Source organism: Lactuca saligna, chromosome 8, assembly GCF_052625555.1.
Source record: "Lactuca saligna cultivar CGN05327 chromosome 8, ASM5262555v1, whole genome shotgun sequence".
NCBI classification, from domain to species: domain Eukaryota; kingdom Viridiplantae; phylum Streptophyta; class Magnoliopsida; order Asterales; family Asteraceae; genus Lactuca; species Lactuca saligna.
In genome coordinates, this window is record NC_136424.1 from 129,689,449 (window position 1) to 129,706,203 (window position 16,755).

The following is a 16,755-nucleotide window of genomic DNA, read 5'->3' on the forward strand; positions in this document are numbered from 1 at the left end:
ATTTTTAGAAAATTGATAAATTGTACCCTATGATTCCAAAATTTACGGTTTTAGTTTTTAGTCCATATAAAAAGACTATTTAACAATTTTAGTATTGTTTTTACGTATTTATAATTTTATTATTACAAAACTAAAAAACGTCCATCTCATCATCATAGGCAACCTCTCTTTTCTTCTTTCTTGGTCTCAGGGACTGTTTGATTTGGGTTTGATTGGGTCCGATTAAACATTTTTGTCTGACTCGGTCCAGTAAGTTTGTTTGATATTGGTAAATAATCCACTGACTCGGTCCATTAGCGTCTTACCAAGTCATGAAAAAAAAAGAAGCCGATTGAGACCAGAAGCCATCTTTTACCTCGCATGCACTTCTCCTTCTTTAACCTTGATCGTATTTTCTCCATCCTCCCATCTCGTTCCTTCCAGACCCCCACCTTTCTCCTCCATTTTCTTCATCGTCACCATCGACCGACCCTCCTCCAAATAAATCGATCCAACTCCTTAGGCGATTAGGATAGGTTATTGGAGACATGAGAGACTGCTGATAGTTGTTTGATTGAAGTTCATATGGAGAGGCTACATGTAACCGATGTTGGGCTTTCATCCCTCTCTAATTGTTCCAAGTTTGATATTTTACACATCATCAAGACATAGGAATGCACAAATACGGGGGTTATCTCCATTGTTGAGCACTGTAAGTACTTAAGAAAGCTTTACGTTGATTATGTGACAACCGTCACTCACCTAACACCCCTCATTATCAATGACGGACTTAAGTGGTGCTTGAGGGGGGGGGGGGGGGGGGGGCGAGACAACACTCTGATTCTGTGACAACTGACAACCGTCAACTTTGATCAAACAAAATCAATAAAAGTCAATCAGGTCAACTCGAATCGTATTAAAATTTTAAGAGAAATGTCATATTCTCTAATATTTTTAATGTACCATTGACAAGTTATAATACAAAGTACCTCTCTAGTTGCCAATTATCGAATATAAACCCGAAATAATGTTAGTATCGTAACAATTTGGTAATTCAATTTTATATTATTTTAGTATAAATAATATTCATAACTCAATATAGTAGAATTCATAAACCTTATACTAAATAGCAAATTCATAACAAAGACTCCAAACACAAATTTTTGTGAAGTCGTCACCAAATACGACAAATTCTATACCCGACTAAACACAAAAAACAAAAAAAAAAAAGTTTAACGACAAGAACTTTGTTTTGTTCTCATGTAGACAATTTTTTTATATACCTTTGACAATTTAATGTGTTAAATATATTTTCATATTACCATTATCACAAGCTATATCTTGGTATAATGGTAACATGTGAACACATTTAACAAGTACATGGTCAAATGTGTAAAAAAAACAAAAAGTGCTTAATGTAATTACCATGGTAAGTCATTTTTTCCACTTTTAATATAAATTTTATTTTTCATATTTGTTTGCATTCTTTTTACAAGTGTTATTTTTAAAAGCATCCATCCATATTGATTTATTATTTCTCATTTATAGCATTTTGATTGATAAATCAATTTTCTTCTAACTTTTTTTTACCAAAAACTTACTATCATGATTATTAATTAATCAATGATCAATTATAAGCTTTTCTTTTTTAATTAAAAAAATATGTTTTTATTTTTGTGAAATATTTTATACAGACTCTTATAGTTTTTCTTTTTATTTTTAAACATATACAATATTTTTAAAATAATATTATCTAACAATAAAATTAAATAAATTAAATATGTAACAATAAGTATATAAAGTCTTTTAAAATATAAAAAGAAAATATTACCTAGCAAAAAAAAAAAACTATAACGTAAATGTTTTAAAATTATTAAAACTTGTGTATATTTTTAATTAGAAGTTTATAAAATTTTTAATTTTTTAACACAATGATCTAAATTTGTATTTAACGAAAGTATTTTAAAATGTTATAAAAAATATTAAATTATTCTACAATATCTATGAAGCGTTTCAAAAATATTGCAAAAGAAGGTTTAAAAATAGCTGTACGAAAGTTATAAAAAATTGTATGAATATGTAAAACTAAAAATAAAAACTTGTATGAAAAGTTAAAAAGGAAAACTGCAATAAAATCCCTACATATTGGTCTCATAATCGATTTAGCCATTATATATTTTTTTATTCAATTAAATCCCAAATACCGGTAATCATATTTAATTTAACCTTTTGACCCGGTCAACAGATCATCCAACTTTTAAAAATTACATTTTCGGCCCAGATTTCAAAATTTATTACAATTTTGGTCCAAAATTTACACTTTTGGCCCATATTTTAAATTTTTTTACAAATTTGGTCCAAAATTTACCCTTTTTGCCCAAATTTTAGGATTTTTATTATGAATTCATCCTAACTTTAGTTTTCTTTACAACTTTTTTTTCTCAAAAGTTTGTTTCTAATATGTTTTTTCTTTAAAACTCATATTTATACAAAAAAAAACATATTTTCACATAAAATCTTATTTTTTCTATATAAAAACTTTTTTGTATATGAAATATCTAATTATAAAAATAGGTTTGGATTATTTGTGTGATTTCTCTTAAAAAATCAATTAAGAAATTAAAAGTAACCCTAAATTATACTATTAAATTATAGTTTGTCAAAAACTAGTTACACTCATTTTAATATTATTTATTTGTTCTTTAATGACATTTATAGGAAAAGTTTAAATAATAGAAGATGCTACATATTGAAAACTTCATATTTTTTGTTTCTCGCTGAATACATGTTCATACATATAGTTCATCATCACTTTGGATTTCTTTATTTAAACTTCTTTGTAAAGTCGGATTCATGTGTCAATTCTGTTTGTTGTAATAACAAAGAATAACTATCTAGAATGGAGCAATTGTCATTTGTCGATAAGGAGGTTTTTGGCAGAAAATGACATTTAACAAATGTAAAAAAGTATTACAAACGTTGATAGTTACAACTCCTACTGAAATCAATATGGATTGTAATATATGAGATTAGAACAACTTTACATACCTTTTGTCATATATATGTGATCGAAGGTATGATTTACGAAAATGCAACAGATTGAAAAATACATATAAACAACTATATTAAAATCTCATAGAAAAAAGAATACACACTAAATAGAACACATATTAAAATATCTATATTAATAGTATAATTTAGGGTTATTTTTAATTTAGGGTAACTAGTGAAACTAGTTTTTGACAAACTATAATTTAATAGTATAACTTAGGGTTACTTTTAATTTCTTAATTGATTTTTAAAGAGAAATCACACAAATAATCCAAACCTATTTTTATAATTAGATATTTCATATACAAAAAGTTTAAAATTTTTTTTTATATATAAAAAAAATAAGATTTTTATGTGAAAATATGTTTTTTTTTTTTTTGTATAAATATGAGTTTTAAAGAAAAAACATATTAGAAACAAACTTTTAAGAAAAAAGTTGTAAAAAAGACTAAATTTAGGATGAATTCATAATAAAATTCTAAAATTTGGGCAAAAAGTGTAAGTTTTGGACCAAATTTGTAAAAAAATTTAAAATCAGGGCCAAAAATATAAAATTTGGACCAAATTTGTAATAAATTTTGAAATCTGGGCCGAAAATGTAATTTTTGAAAGTTGGATGACCTGTTGACCGGGTTAAAAGGTTAAATTGAATACGATTACCGGTATTTGGGACTTAATTGAATATATATATATATATATATATATATATATATATATATATATATATATATATATATATATATATATATATATATATATATATATATATAAGGGCTAAATCGATTATGAGGCCAATATGTATGGACTTTATTGTTGTTTTCCCATGTTAAAAATATTTGGTTTAAAAGCAGTTGTATGAAAATTGTATGAAAGTATAAAAAAATACAAAAAAAAATTATAAGTGAAGTTTAAAACATTGTATTAGAAAAACCTATAAGAAAAAAAATATCTTAAAAATGCTGTAATAATTTATAAAAAAGTTTTAAGAAATTTGTAAAAAAAAAATGTTCATATTTAGGCAACGTTTTTTTTATACTTATTTGACCATTTAACTTGTTAAATATGTTCACATGTTATCATTGTTAGCTGAGATAGCATATGATAATGATAATATGTGAACACATTTAACAAGTTAATTGGTCAAATGTTTATAAGAAAAAAAATTACCTAAGCGTGAACAAGATGAAAAAGTAATTACCTTTACAAGTCATTTTCCCTATTAGAAAGATCAAGATTGTCATTTCTCATAGACCATTGAATAAAACACAAGATTGCGAAATCATATGAATGCCATTTATCAATTTCTCAAAAGTTGGATCAAAACATGAATTTAACCAAATCAGAAGACAATCGTTGTAGTTTACTCTAATTAAATTTCATGGGTTTTTATATGTAAAAATCAATTAGCTCTCTCTCTCTCTCTCTCTCTCTCTCTATATATATATATATATATATATATATATATATATATATATATATATATATGTAGCGCCCGGTTCCTGGTACATATTTTAAATATGAACTCTTACACTGTTACTCTAGGACTCGACGATTTGGAGGCCCCAACTTGTCGAGTCGAGACAAAGTTTGGACGTGAGTGGAAGAATCTACTCACTGAGTCGGAAGTCCCGACTCTCCGAGTAGACCTGTCTGGATGGAACCCTAAGTTGAGGGTTTGCACCCTATCTAAACAACTTATAGGGCCTCCACTCCAGCCTCCATCACCCTCAGACTCTATTCACGAAACCCTAACTAATTATTGAGTGTTCTTGAGCGTTTGTGCCATTTGTGTGTGTCTTTGAAGCTTGAGAAGAAAGAGGAGGCTTGGGAGATCAAGAGAAAGCAAGTAGATCCAGAGGTTTTGGCACATTTCCAGCTCAGTTAAGGTATAAAGTTGATACCTTGACTATTCATTTCTTAGATCTCTATTTTGGGCTAGTTTCTACATTTTCTAAGTCATAGTGAAGCCATTTTCGGGATTGTGTGCTTCTTTGGGGTTGTACATTCAGATCTTGAACCTTTAAGGGTTCCCATGGAATAAAGAGGCCAACTTTATGGCCATGGGAGTCCCATGCACCTTGTAGACTTCATTTTAGGTCCTTATGAGCTAGTTAACCCATGCATGCACATAAAGTTTGTAACTTTGTGTGCAATATCGATCCTAGGAGGTCAGATCTAGGTTTTGAAAGCATTAAGACCGAATGAAATCAACTGTATGGACATGGACTTTGGGGGACTCGACAATTCGTTCATGGGACTCGGTGAGTCGGGTTATGTGTCCCAAACCTTTCCTGTTTCTAATCGATCTAGTTGAGTCTAGAAGAGGACTCAACAAGATGGACATGAATATGGACTTAAAGATCGAAGAACTCGACAAGTTCAAGGATGAACTCGGCGAGTTCAAGGCAATGTCCCAACTATATGAAGAAGAACTCGACGAGTTTAAGGAAGAACTCGGTGAGTCAAGGACTAAACACTTCAACTGGTATGAAGTAGGACTCAATGAGTTCAAGGATGAGCTCGACGAGTCATGAGCAAAAGGTCTCGATTCTGTATGAGGGAGAACTTGACGAGTTCTTGAAAGAATCGACGAGTAGGATTGGAGTTCCAGGATTTTGTGGGTTATGGAACTCGATGAGTTGGTAAACCAACTCGGCGAGTTGAGTCAACCAGATGTTGACTTTGACCAAAAGTTGACCTTGACCAGGGTGTTAACCTTGACTTTAACTATGACCTGAGTTGACCCTTGAAAGGGTTAAGAGTATGAAATGGTAATTAAGAAAGGTTATTATGTGTAGGAGTTTGAGAGGATTTGATCCCAACATCAAGGACAGTTCAGACACTTCACGACATTGAGGTGAGTTACCTTCTAGTAGAAGTGGGTTGAAGGCACCAATGTCAACCCACTAGTAGTTGATCATGGTTGAGATGATTGTCTTTGTGATAATTGTCTGGTATGCCGCTATCTGTTATGTGTTATGTGCTAGTATGCTATTTTGTTATGTGATGGTGATAGTAGGAGGGGAGTAGTCCTAATGTCACAGACGTAAGGACCAAAGGGTAGGTCAAACACCCCAGATATGTTTGATAGTATGTTTATGCTATGTTGTTATATGGTAGTAGTAGGGGGTGAAATAGTCCCCGTAGCTGCTTGAGATAAACTGGAGGGTAGGTCGACATCCCAGAAATGCCAGACAGGGTAGGTTGGCACCGCAAAAATGCCAAACAGGAAATCGACACCCGAGAATTGCCAGACAGGGTAGGTCGGACACCCCAAAATTGCCCGATAGTATGTTAGTTATGTGGTATGTGGTATGATGGGGGAAATCGCTAAGATTCGTGCACACAGTTTTCAGTTTTTTTTTTCAGGTACCTCTTCAGCAAATGGGAAAGAGCTGATGCGATAGCAGCACATCACACACACACACAAGATTTTCTCATTATGAGATTTTTGGGATTGTAATTTGGTATTATTACAATGTTTATGATATTATTTTGATACATGTGATTGTGGTTTTATGAAATGATATGTCTTGATGATGGTTTCTTATGAATGTTTTTCTAAAAGTTATATCAAAATGAAAATTTTGGTCTGAAAAATTAGGATGTTACAAAATATATATATATATAAGGAAGAGTTCAATAGAAAATGAATGATTGCAACAATAGTTTCTAGAACCAATGATAAAGCGACAAATGTTATTTTATTGATTAATATGTGAACTACACAGATGGTCCCTGTGGCTTGGGGTAATATGCGTGTTTGGTTCAAATTTCGTTTTTTATTTCGGACAATCGTTCAATTAAATTTTTGTAGCGTTTTTAGTCCTCGTTAGATACAAAAAGACTATTATACCATATATATATATATATATATATATATATATATATATATATATATATATATACATATATATCAATATTATTAAATCTATAATTAGAAAATTTTAATAGGTCCCACCACCCATTTACTCCATCACCCTCACCCTCTTTTTTCTTTCTGGTTCCGTTCCGTCTAACTGTAGCACCTGGTTCCTGGTATGTAAATCTTATTTGAGTATTTTCCATTTTTAGCCTTGGACTCGGCGAGTCATAAGTCCGACTCGCCGAGTAGGGACGAGACCCAGGACACGTTTAAGTTGGCGACTCGGCGAGTCCATATCCTGGACTCGGCGAGTCACCGCTGTTGGATGAAACCCTAAGTTTCAGGGGTTTTCACCCTATTTAAACCTCATATCCGCCCCTTGCCAGCCCCCATTCACCCCCAGAGCTCCCAACCCTCGTTCTAAGCTTGTTCCTTGAGAGTTTGAGGCTATTGTGTGTGTTCTTGAAGGCTTTGAGGCAAGAAGGGGAAGAAGATCAAGAGGAAGGAGAGCCATCCAAGCATCATTGTGTTTTTCAGCAGTTTCATTGAGGTATATCCCATTTTCCCCCTGTTTCTATGCTTAAGGTTTCATTTAAGACATTCTTGAGCCATTCCCCAAGCTAGTATGTGCATAATGTTTCGTAATAAGTTGATTGGCCTCTAGATCTAGGCAAGATTGAGCTCCAGGAGCTCAGATCTGTTAGCTTTATGGACCCATGTGGCTTGTTCATCCTAGATCTACCCTTTTGAGGCATTTTGAACCCTAAAATCCATATTGGTGAATATCTACACGTAAAGTTGGAAACTTTACGTGTGATTCGTGTCATAGAAGCCCAGATCTATGAATGACATCGACTGAAATCGAACAAATCGGTGTATTTAATGGATGTATGGCGACGACTCGGCGAGTCGTTCATGTGACTCGGCGAGTCTACCCGCGAGTCACCGAATTTGTCCCTTTATGCTGTATCGAGTTTGAGCAGTGAGTCACAGGGTGTGACTCGGTGAGTTGGAAGCTGAACTCACCCATGGTAGGACTCGACGAGTCATGGCCTGGCTCGGTGAGTCCAAGGCAATCTTCATAGATCAAGAACAGACTTGGCGAGTTGTTCATACAACTCGGCGAGTCTAAGCATGAGTGTTCATCGGATGAAGATGAACTCCACGAATTGTTCATACAACTCAGCAAGTAGGACAAAGAACTTCAATGTCAGTTTAGAAGAAGAACTCGTCGAGTCATAGCCTAACTCGACGAGTAGAATCAGGGACTCAGGACAATCGTCTGGATAGGGACTCGGCGAGTTGGAGAGCCAACTCGGCGAGTCGGGTCAACTGAAATTCGACTCTGACTTTGACTTAGGGCTAGACCAGGGGTAAAATGGTCATTTTACCCAAAGGACAGTTAGCAGTGTGTGATTGAGTATGTTGTGGGAATTGCAGTCGGAGGATTTCCGAAGCAGCAGCAGCAGCAGTCAGTCAGTTCCCGATCAGTTCAGCAGCTACTTTGAGGTGAGTTACCTTCCAGTAGCGGTGGGTCTAAGGCCACAATGCCGGCCCACCAGTAGGAGATGTGTGATTAGATGATTGTCTTTGTGATATTCATCTAGGGTTGCTACTACTGTGTTATGTTATGTGTTAGTGATAGTAGGGGGAGATAGTCCCCCAGAATACCGGTCGATAGGGCCGAAGGGGCGGATATGCCCAGCCATGCTAGATAGACTATGTGATATATGTGTTATGTGGTAGTAGTAGGGGGTGAAATACTCCCTAGTATCCGGTCGAAAGGACCGAAGGGGAGGCCAGCACCCATATATGCTAGGCAGTATCCGGTCGAAAGGACCGAAGGGGAGGCCAGCACCTAGATATGCTAGGCAGTATCCGGTCGAAAGGACCGAAGGGGAGGCCAGCACCCAGATATGCTAGGCAGTATCCGGTCGAGAGGACCGAAGGGGTAGGTCGGGCACCCAGATATGCCTGACAAATTTACGTATGTTATGTGATTATGTGGTATGTGGTACAGTGGGGGAACTCACTAAGCTTTGTGCTTACGTTTTACAGTTTTGTTTTCAGGTACCTCTTCTTCGAAGGGGAAGGAGCTGGTGCGGTAGCGGCACATCATGCACACACTCTGGTTTCCGCATTTACGAGATTCACTGGGATTTGTACTATGATATTTTGATTGGTTGTATGGTTTGGCTTTTTAAATATGGTTTACGTTGTGTTGTGGTGTGATCAAACAATGTTTTTAATTATTAATGTTTTCTAAAGTAATGTTTTAAAACGAAATTTTCGGACGTGAAAATTGGGTCGTTACAAGTTGGTATCAGAGCCCTGGTTTGAGGGATTCGGACTCACCTTCGGGGGGTGTCTGAACTCAAATCGAGGGATTAAAAGATTTTTAAAAGAGGATGTTTTCCAAAATGGAGAAAAGAGTTTAAGAAAGAACAAAAGTGTGTGTGATGTGCGTGACCGGCCGAGCTCAAGTAAGTATTCCCCAAAGTACCCATACAAGTTATGCTATGTTTATCAGCTTTTGTAGAACAGCGTGCTAGAATAGGACTAAGGATCTAGGAATGATGCCTTATGTGCCTGCCTTATGTGTTCCACCTATATGAGAATTGCATGCTAGTATAGAGTAGACAGCAGTAGGGTAGCCTGTTAGGGTGTGCCTGATAGTATGAGTTACCACGGTGTGCTAGTTCAGTTTCTCTCTATGAGAGCGGAATTGCTTGAGGTTGTTTCCGTCGTCTGAAAGCTGCTTGCTTCGTGCTACGTGGGACTCCGAATAATGGGAATTAGCCATTAGGCGAATACGTCACATCACATGTGATCAGAGTTGAATAATCTTAGAGTACCGGATTTGATCCTACTGCGCAGCTCTTGTTTGAGTCCAACCATTGTAGGGGCGAGTCGGGTACTCGAAGGATTATCTGAGTCTCATCGCATGTGATGGTATTCGGGTGATGGCTAATTGGCATTACGAGGAGGCCAGCTGTAGCTGAGGACTGGATCGAGTAGAGCCGGAGATTTCCCTAGGGCGAGCCTGGGATGAGTATAGTAGTAACCAGCTTTAGCGTAAGGGACTTGGTAGAGTCGAGGCAGTTCTTGAAGAAGGTACGGATAGATGTAGAAGGTAGTATGTGCCCGTACTACTGAAAGCAGAGGATCCGTACCCGAACCAAGGAAGGCCAAGACAAGACCAGGGAACTTGTAAGTAGCGGTGATCCCTCGAGAAGCATCAATATATCTAATGATTGTTGTGATGTATTGCAGAATGGTGGTACTTTGAGCGAGGCCGTTGGATGGAGGTTCTGGAGAGGGATCAGGTTCGGGATCAGGTTCCAAGCTGGTAGATGAGGGGCTACGTGAGTTCATCGCGTCAGAGATCACCAGGGGTATCCTTGATTCGACTCCCATTATCTTCGGGTCGATCAAGGAAGGGATTATGGAGTTAATGGAGAATCGCCTATGGGCATTCAGGAGTGATTTGGCATCTAGCCAGTCGGGGTCACGCACACTGTCCTTCAAGGACTTCAGGGGCAGTGGTGCGCCGGATTTCCATGGGGTAAAAGACCCCATTGCTGCCAGGCGATGGATTGCAGACATCGAGTCTGCACAGTTGACTAGCTTCTGCCCCGAGGGGTCGAAGGTGAGATATGCTGCGGGGTGTTTACGGGACCGAGCCCGAGATTGGTGGGAGTCAGTGGGTGACTCGTTGGGAGCCTCAGCTATCGAGGCTATGACCTGGTTGGACTTTGTGACCAGGTTCAGGGCAGAGTTTGCCCCGACTGTCGAGCTTCAGCAGCTGGCTAGGGAGTTTCTGGATATGAGACAGACGACGGAGACTGTGGCGGAGATCGCCGCCATGTTCCGGGAGAGGGTTTTGTTGGTGCCCCAGTATGCTGGTGATGAGGATATGAGGAGGACTCGTTATCACGATATGCTTCGAGCTGACATCCGGGAGCATGTTAGCTTTTCGGCTTGCCCTACCTTGGACTCTATGATTGCCAGGGCGAGGGAGAGGGAGATAGATTTAGAGCACATCCGGAAAAGGAAATTAGATGAGGGACAAACAGGAGGGGCTTCGGGAAAGAAGCCCAAGGGATCAGATATGGGGCCGAAAGGCCAACAGGGACGGGGACACTGCCGGAAATGCGGCAAGTCACACGAGGGGGCGTGCAGGATGGGATCATCAGGCTGCTACAAGTGCGGCAAGTTTGGGCACATCAGCAGGGATTGCACTGCTCCTGCAGCAGTTATTCAGACATCGGAGTGGTTGTGTTTCCACTGCAACCAGAGGGGCCACAAGAAGGCCAATTGCCCCCAGTTGACAGTTTCAACACCGGTGAAGACGCCAGCTCCAACGACCCTGCGGATCACGGATGGCCGACAGGGCAAGGCAGAGGCTCCGGTGGTGAGGAGCCGAGCATTCCAGCTGACTACCTAGGAGGCACGCGCCGCACCCGATGTGGTGACGAGTATGATTCTTTACTTCTCTCTTTTGTTTTATGATGTTATGATATTGATATGTGCTCCGTGTGTATATATATGCATTAGGATCGTTCCATGTGAACGGCATCCCAATTCAGGTATTGTTCGACTCGGGTGCATCCCGATCGTTCGTTTCTCTTGCGCTTAGCAAGAGGTTTCATGAGACTTCAGGCGAGTTAGATTGCCCTTTAGAGGTAGAGATTGCTGATGATCGATCGGTGCGAGCATCGATGGTGTTTCGAGATTGTGTTCTGCGACTGTTTAAGGAGCGTTACCTGGTGGACTTGGTTCCCATTCCATTGCGTGGGAACAAGGTGATTATTGGCATGGATTGGTTGAGCCCTAATAGGGCGGTGATAGACTGCACGCAGCAGCTAGTGCGAGTCAGGACCCCAAGCGGGGGAGAGTTAGTGATTCATGGCGAAAGGCCGCAGTGTGGACCCACTGTATGTTCAGCAGCGAGGGCTAGGCGCTATCTGCAGCAGGGATGCGCAGGATATGTCGCGTATGTGATGGATACCCGGGAGGCGGGTAAGGCGACAGTGAGCGAGGTTCCGGTGGCTCGAGATTTTGCAGATGTTTTCCCGGAGGAGCTACCTGGGATACCTCCGGAGCGACACGTGGAGTTCAGGATTGACCTTATCCCCAGTGCGGCTCCGATAGCCAAAGCACCGTATCGGTTGGCTCCTCTCGAGATGCAGGAGTTATCTACGCAACTGCAGGAGCTGCTATACAAGGGATTCATTCGTCCGAGCAGTTCGCCTTGGGGAGCCCCGATTCTATTTTTGAAGAAGAAGGATGGGTCGCATCGGATGTGTATAGATTACCGGGAGTTGAACAAGGTGACGGTGAAGAACCGTTACCCACTCCCGAGGATTGATGACCTCTTTGACCAGCTTCATGGAGCATCTTGGTTCTCCAAGATTGACTTGCGTTCGGGTTATCATCAGATGAGAGTCATGGAGGAGGATACGCATAAGACCGCGTTTCGGACATGTTACGACCACTATGAGTTTGTGGTGATGCCGTTTGGGCTCACCAATGCTCCTGCCGCGTTCATGGACCTCATGAACCGCGTTTGCAGACCGATGCTGGATCGGTCTGTGATAGTCTTTATCGATGACATCCTGGTTTATTCCAAGACTCAAGAGGAGCATGAGGAGCATCTGAAAGAGGTGTTGGAGGCCCTGAGGAGGGAGAGATTGTATGCCAAGTTCTCCAAGTGTGAGTTCTGGCTGCGCGAGGTGCAATTTCTTGGGCACCTCGTCAACCAGAACGGGATTCTGGTCGATTCGGCCAAGGTCGAGGCCGTGATGAGATGGGAGGTTCCGAAGTCTCCATCTGAGATTCGGAGTTTCCTGGGATTAGCGGGATACTATCGGAGATTTATCCAGGATTTCTCCAAGATAGCCGTACCCCTGACGCGGCTGACGAAGAAAGCCGTGGTCTTTCGGTGGGGACCCGAGCAGCAGGTTGCATTTGAGACGCTGAGACAGAGATTGTGCGAGGCGCCGATCCTAGCCCTGCCAGAGGGCGTAGAGGATTTTGTGGTTTACTGTGATGCGTCCATTTCAGGGTTGGGCGCAGTTCTGATGCAGAGGGGGCATGTCATTGCCTACGCTTCGAGGCAGCTCAAGCCTCACGAGGCGAACTACCGGACGCACGATTTGGAGTTGGGGGCTGTGGTCTTCGCCCTCAAGATTTGGCGACATTACCTCTACGGGGTTCGTTGTACCATCTACACGGACCACAAGAGTCTGAGGTATCTCATGGATCAGCCGAATTTGAATATGAGGTAGCATCGGTGGTTGGATGTGGTGAAGGATTATGATTGCGAGATCCTTTACCACCTGGGGAAGGCCAACGTAGTAGCCGATGCGCTTAGCCGCAAGGCGGTGCCGATCAGGGACGTATGCATGAGGATGACCGTAGTGACTCCCCTATTGGAGCGAATTCGGGAGGCTCAATAGGAGGCTATCAAGGAGGAGCATCGGAAGAGCGAGCGCGTGGTGGGTCAGGTGTCCTCCTTTGATTATGATAGTCGGGGACTATTGACACTACACCATAGGGTGTGGGTGCCGTATCACGGGGGCGTGCACCAGATTTTGATGGATGAGGCGCACAAGTCCCGATTCTCTATTCATCCCGGGGTGACGAAGATGTATAGGGATCTCCGTCTGGACTATTGGTGGCCCTGCATGAAGCAGGATGTGGCATGGTACGTTGAGCGGTGCTTGACCTGCAGGAAGGTCAAGGCTGAACATCAGAGACTGCATGGTAAGATGCAGCCGTTGGACATTCCATTGTGGAAATGGGAAGATATCACAATGGATTTTATTACAAAGCTTCCCAGGACCGTGCATGGAGTGGATTCGATTTGGGTCATCGTGGATCGACTGAACAAGAGTGCTCACTTTATTCCGATTCAGGAGAGCATATCGGCTGAGAAATTGGCCGACATCTATATCAGGGAGATCGTGGCGCAGCACGGGGTGCCGGTATCGGTGATCTCGGACAGGGATGTGCATTTCACTTCCAGATTTTGGAAGAAGTTTCATGACGAGTTGGGCACTCGCTTGCATTTTAGCACCGCCTTTCACCCGCAGACGGATGGTCAGAGTGAGCGGACCATCCAAACTTTGGAGGAGATGTTGCGGGCGTGTGTGTTAGATTTCGGTGGTAGCTGGGATACCTATCTTCCCTTGGCTGAGTTCTCATACAACAACAGCTACCACGCGAGTATTGACCGACCACCAGTCGAGATGTTGTACGGGCGGAGGTGCAGAACCCCGATATGTTGGGGTGAAGTTGGCTAGAGATTCATGGGAAGCACCGAGGTGGTGGTCGAGACGACCGAGAGGATTCAACAGGTTCGGAGCAGACTTCAGACTGCTCAGAGTCGGCAGAAAAGTTACGCCGACAAGCGTCGATCCGACTTGGAGTTCCAAGTCGGGGATATGGTTCTCCTGAAAGTGTCGCCTTGGAAAGGCGTCATTCGATTCAGGAAGCGGGGCAAGTTGGGCCCAAGATTCATCGGACCGTTCAGGGTTGTAGCCCGGGTGGGCAAGGTGGCGTATAGGCTGGATCTGCCAGCCGAGCTCAGCCAGATCCACAGCACTTTCCATGTTTCTTAGCTACGGAAGTTCCTAGTGGACGATTCAGTGGTAGTACCGTTGGAGGATATTCAGGTTGATGACAGCCTGAATTACATTGAGCGCCCAGTCGCAATCCTCGACAGGAAGTCGAAGGATTTGAGGAACAAGAGGGTAGAACTAGTGAAGGTGCAATGGCAGCACCGCAAGGGTTCGGAATGGACTTGGGAGCCGATAGACGAGATGATGGAGCATTACCCCGAGCTGTTTCAGGATCGAGCAGCAGACTTCGAGGACGAAGTCTAAAATAAGTGGGGGAGAATTGTAGCACCTGGTTCCTGGTATGTAAATCTTATTTGAGTATTTTCCATTTTTAGCCTTGGACTCGGCGAGTCATAAGTCCGACTCGCCGAGTAGGGACGAGACCCAGGACACGTTTAAGTTGGCGACTCGGCGAGTCCATATCCTGGACTCGGCGAGTCACCGCTGTTGGATGAAACCCTAAGTTTCAGGGGTTTTCACCCTATTTAAACCTCATATCCGCCCCTTGCCAGCCCCCATTCACCCCCAGAGCTCCCAACCCTCGTTCTAAGCTTGTTCCTTGAGAGTTTGAGGCTATTGTGTGTGTTCTTGAAGGCTTTGAGGCAAGAAGGGGAAGAAGATCAAGAGGAAGGAGAGCCATCCAAGCATCATTGTGTTTTTCAGCAGTTTCATTGAGGTATATCCCATTTTCCCCCTGTTTCTATGCTTAAGGTTTCATTTAAGACATTCTTGAGCCATTCCCCAAGCTAGTATGTGCATAATGTTTCGTAATAAGTTGATTGGCCTCTAGATCTAGGCAAGATTGAGCTCCAGGAGCTCAGATCTGTTAGCTTTATGGACCCATGTGGCTTGTTCATCCTAGATCTACCCTTTTGAGGCATTTTGAACCCTAAAATCCATATTGGTGAATATCTACACGTAAAGTTGGAAACTTTACGTGTGATTCGTGTCATAGAAGCCCAGATCTATGAATGACATCGACTGAAATCGAACAAATCGGTGTATTTAATGGATGTATGGCGACGACTCGGCGAGTCGTTCATGTGACTCGGCGAGTCTACCCGCGAGTCACCGAATTTGTCCCTTTATGTTGTATCGAGTTTGAGCAGTGAGTCACAGGGTGTGACTCGGTGAGTTGGAAGCTGAACTCACCCATGGTAGGACTCGACGAGTCATGGCCTGGCTCGGTGAGTCCAAGGCAATCTTCATAGATCAAGAACAGACTTGGCGAGTTGTTCATACAACTCGGCGAGTCTAAGCATGAGTGTTCATCGGATGAAGATGAACTCCACGAATTGTTCATACAACTCAGCAAGTAGGACGAAGAACTTCAATGTCAGTTTAGAAGAAGAACTCGTCGAGTCATAGCCTAACTCGACGAGTAGAATCAGGGACTCAGGACAATCGTCTGGATAGGGACTCGGCGAGTTGGAGAGCCAACTCGGCGAGTCGGGTCAACTGAAATTCGACTCTGACTTTGACTTAGGGCTAGACCAGGGGTAAAATGGTCATTTTACCCAAAGGACAGTTAGCAGTGTGTGATTGAGTATGTTGTGGGAATTGTAGTCGGAGGATTTACGGAGCAGTAGCAGCATCAGCAGTCAGTCACTTCCCGATCAGTTCAGCAGCTAATTTGAGGTGAGTTACCTTCCAGTAGCGGTGGGTCTAAGGCCACAATGCCGGCCCACCAGTAGGAGATGTGTGATTAGATGATTTTCTTTGTGATATTCATCTAGGGTTGCTACTACTGTGTTATGTTATGTGTTAGTGACAGTAGGGGGAGATAGTCCCCCAGAATACCAGTCGATAGGGCCGAAGGGGCGGATATGCCCAGGCATGCTATATAGACTATGTGATATATGTGTTATGTGGTAGTAGTAGGGGTGAAATAGTCCCCAGTATCCGGTCGAAAGGACCGAAGGGGAGGCCAACACCCATATATGCTAGGCAGTAACCGGTCGAAAGGACCGAAGGGGAGGCCAGCACCCAGATATGCTAGGCAATATCCAGTCGAAAGGACCGAAGGGGAGGCCAGCACCCAGATATGCTAGGCAGTATCCGGTCGAGAGGACCGAAGGGGTAGGTCGGGCACCCAGATATGCCTGACAAATATACGTATATTATGTGATTATGTGGTATGTGGTACAGTGGGGGAACTCACTAAGCTTTGTGCTTACGTTTTACAGTTTTGTTTTCAGATACCTCTTCTTCGAAGGGGAAGGAGCTGGCGCGGTA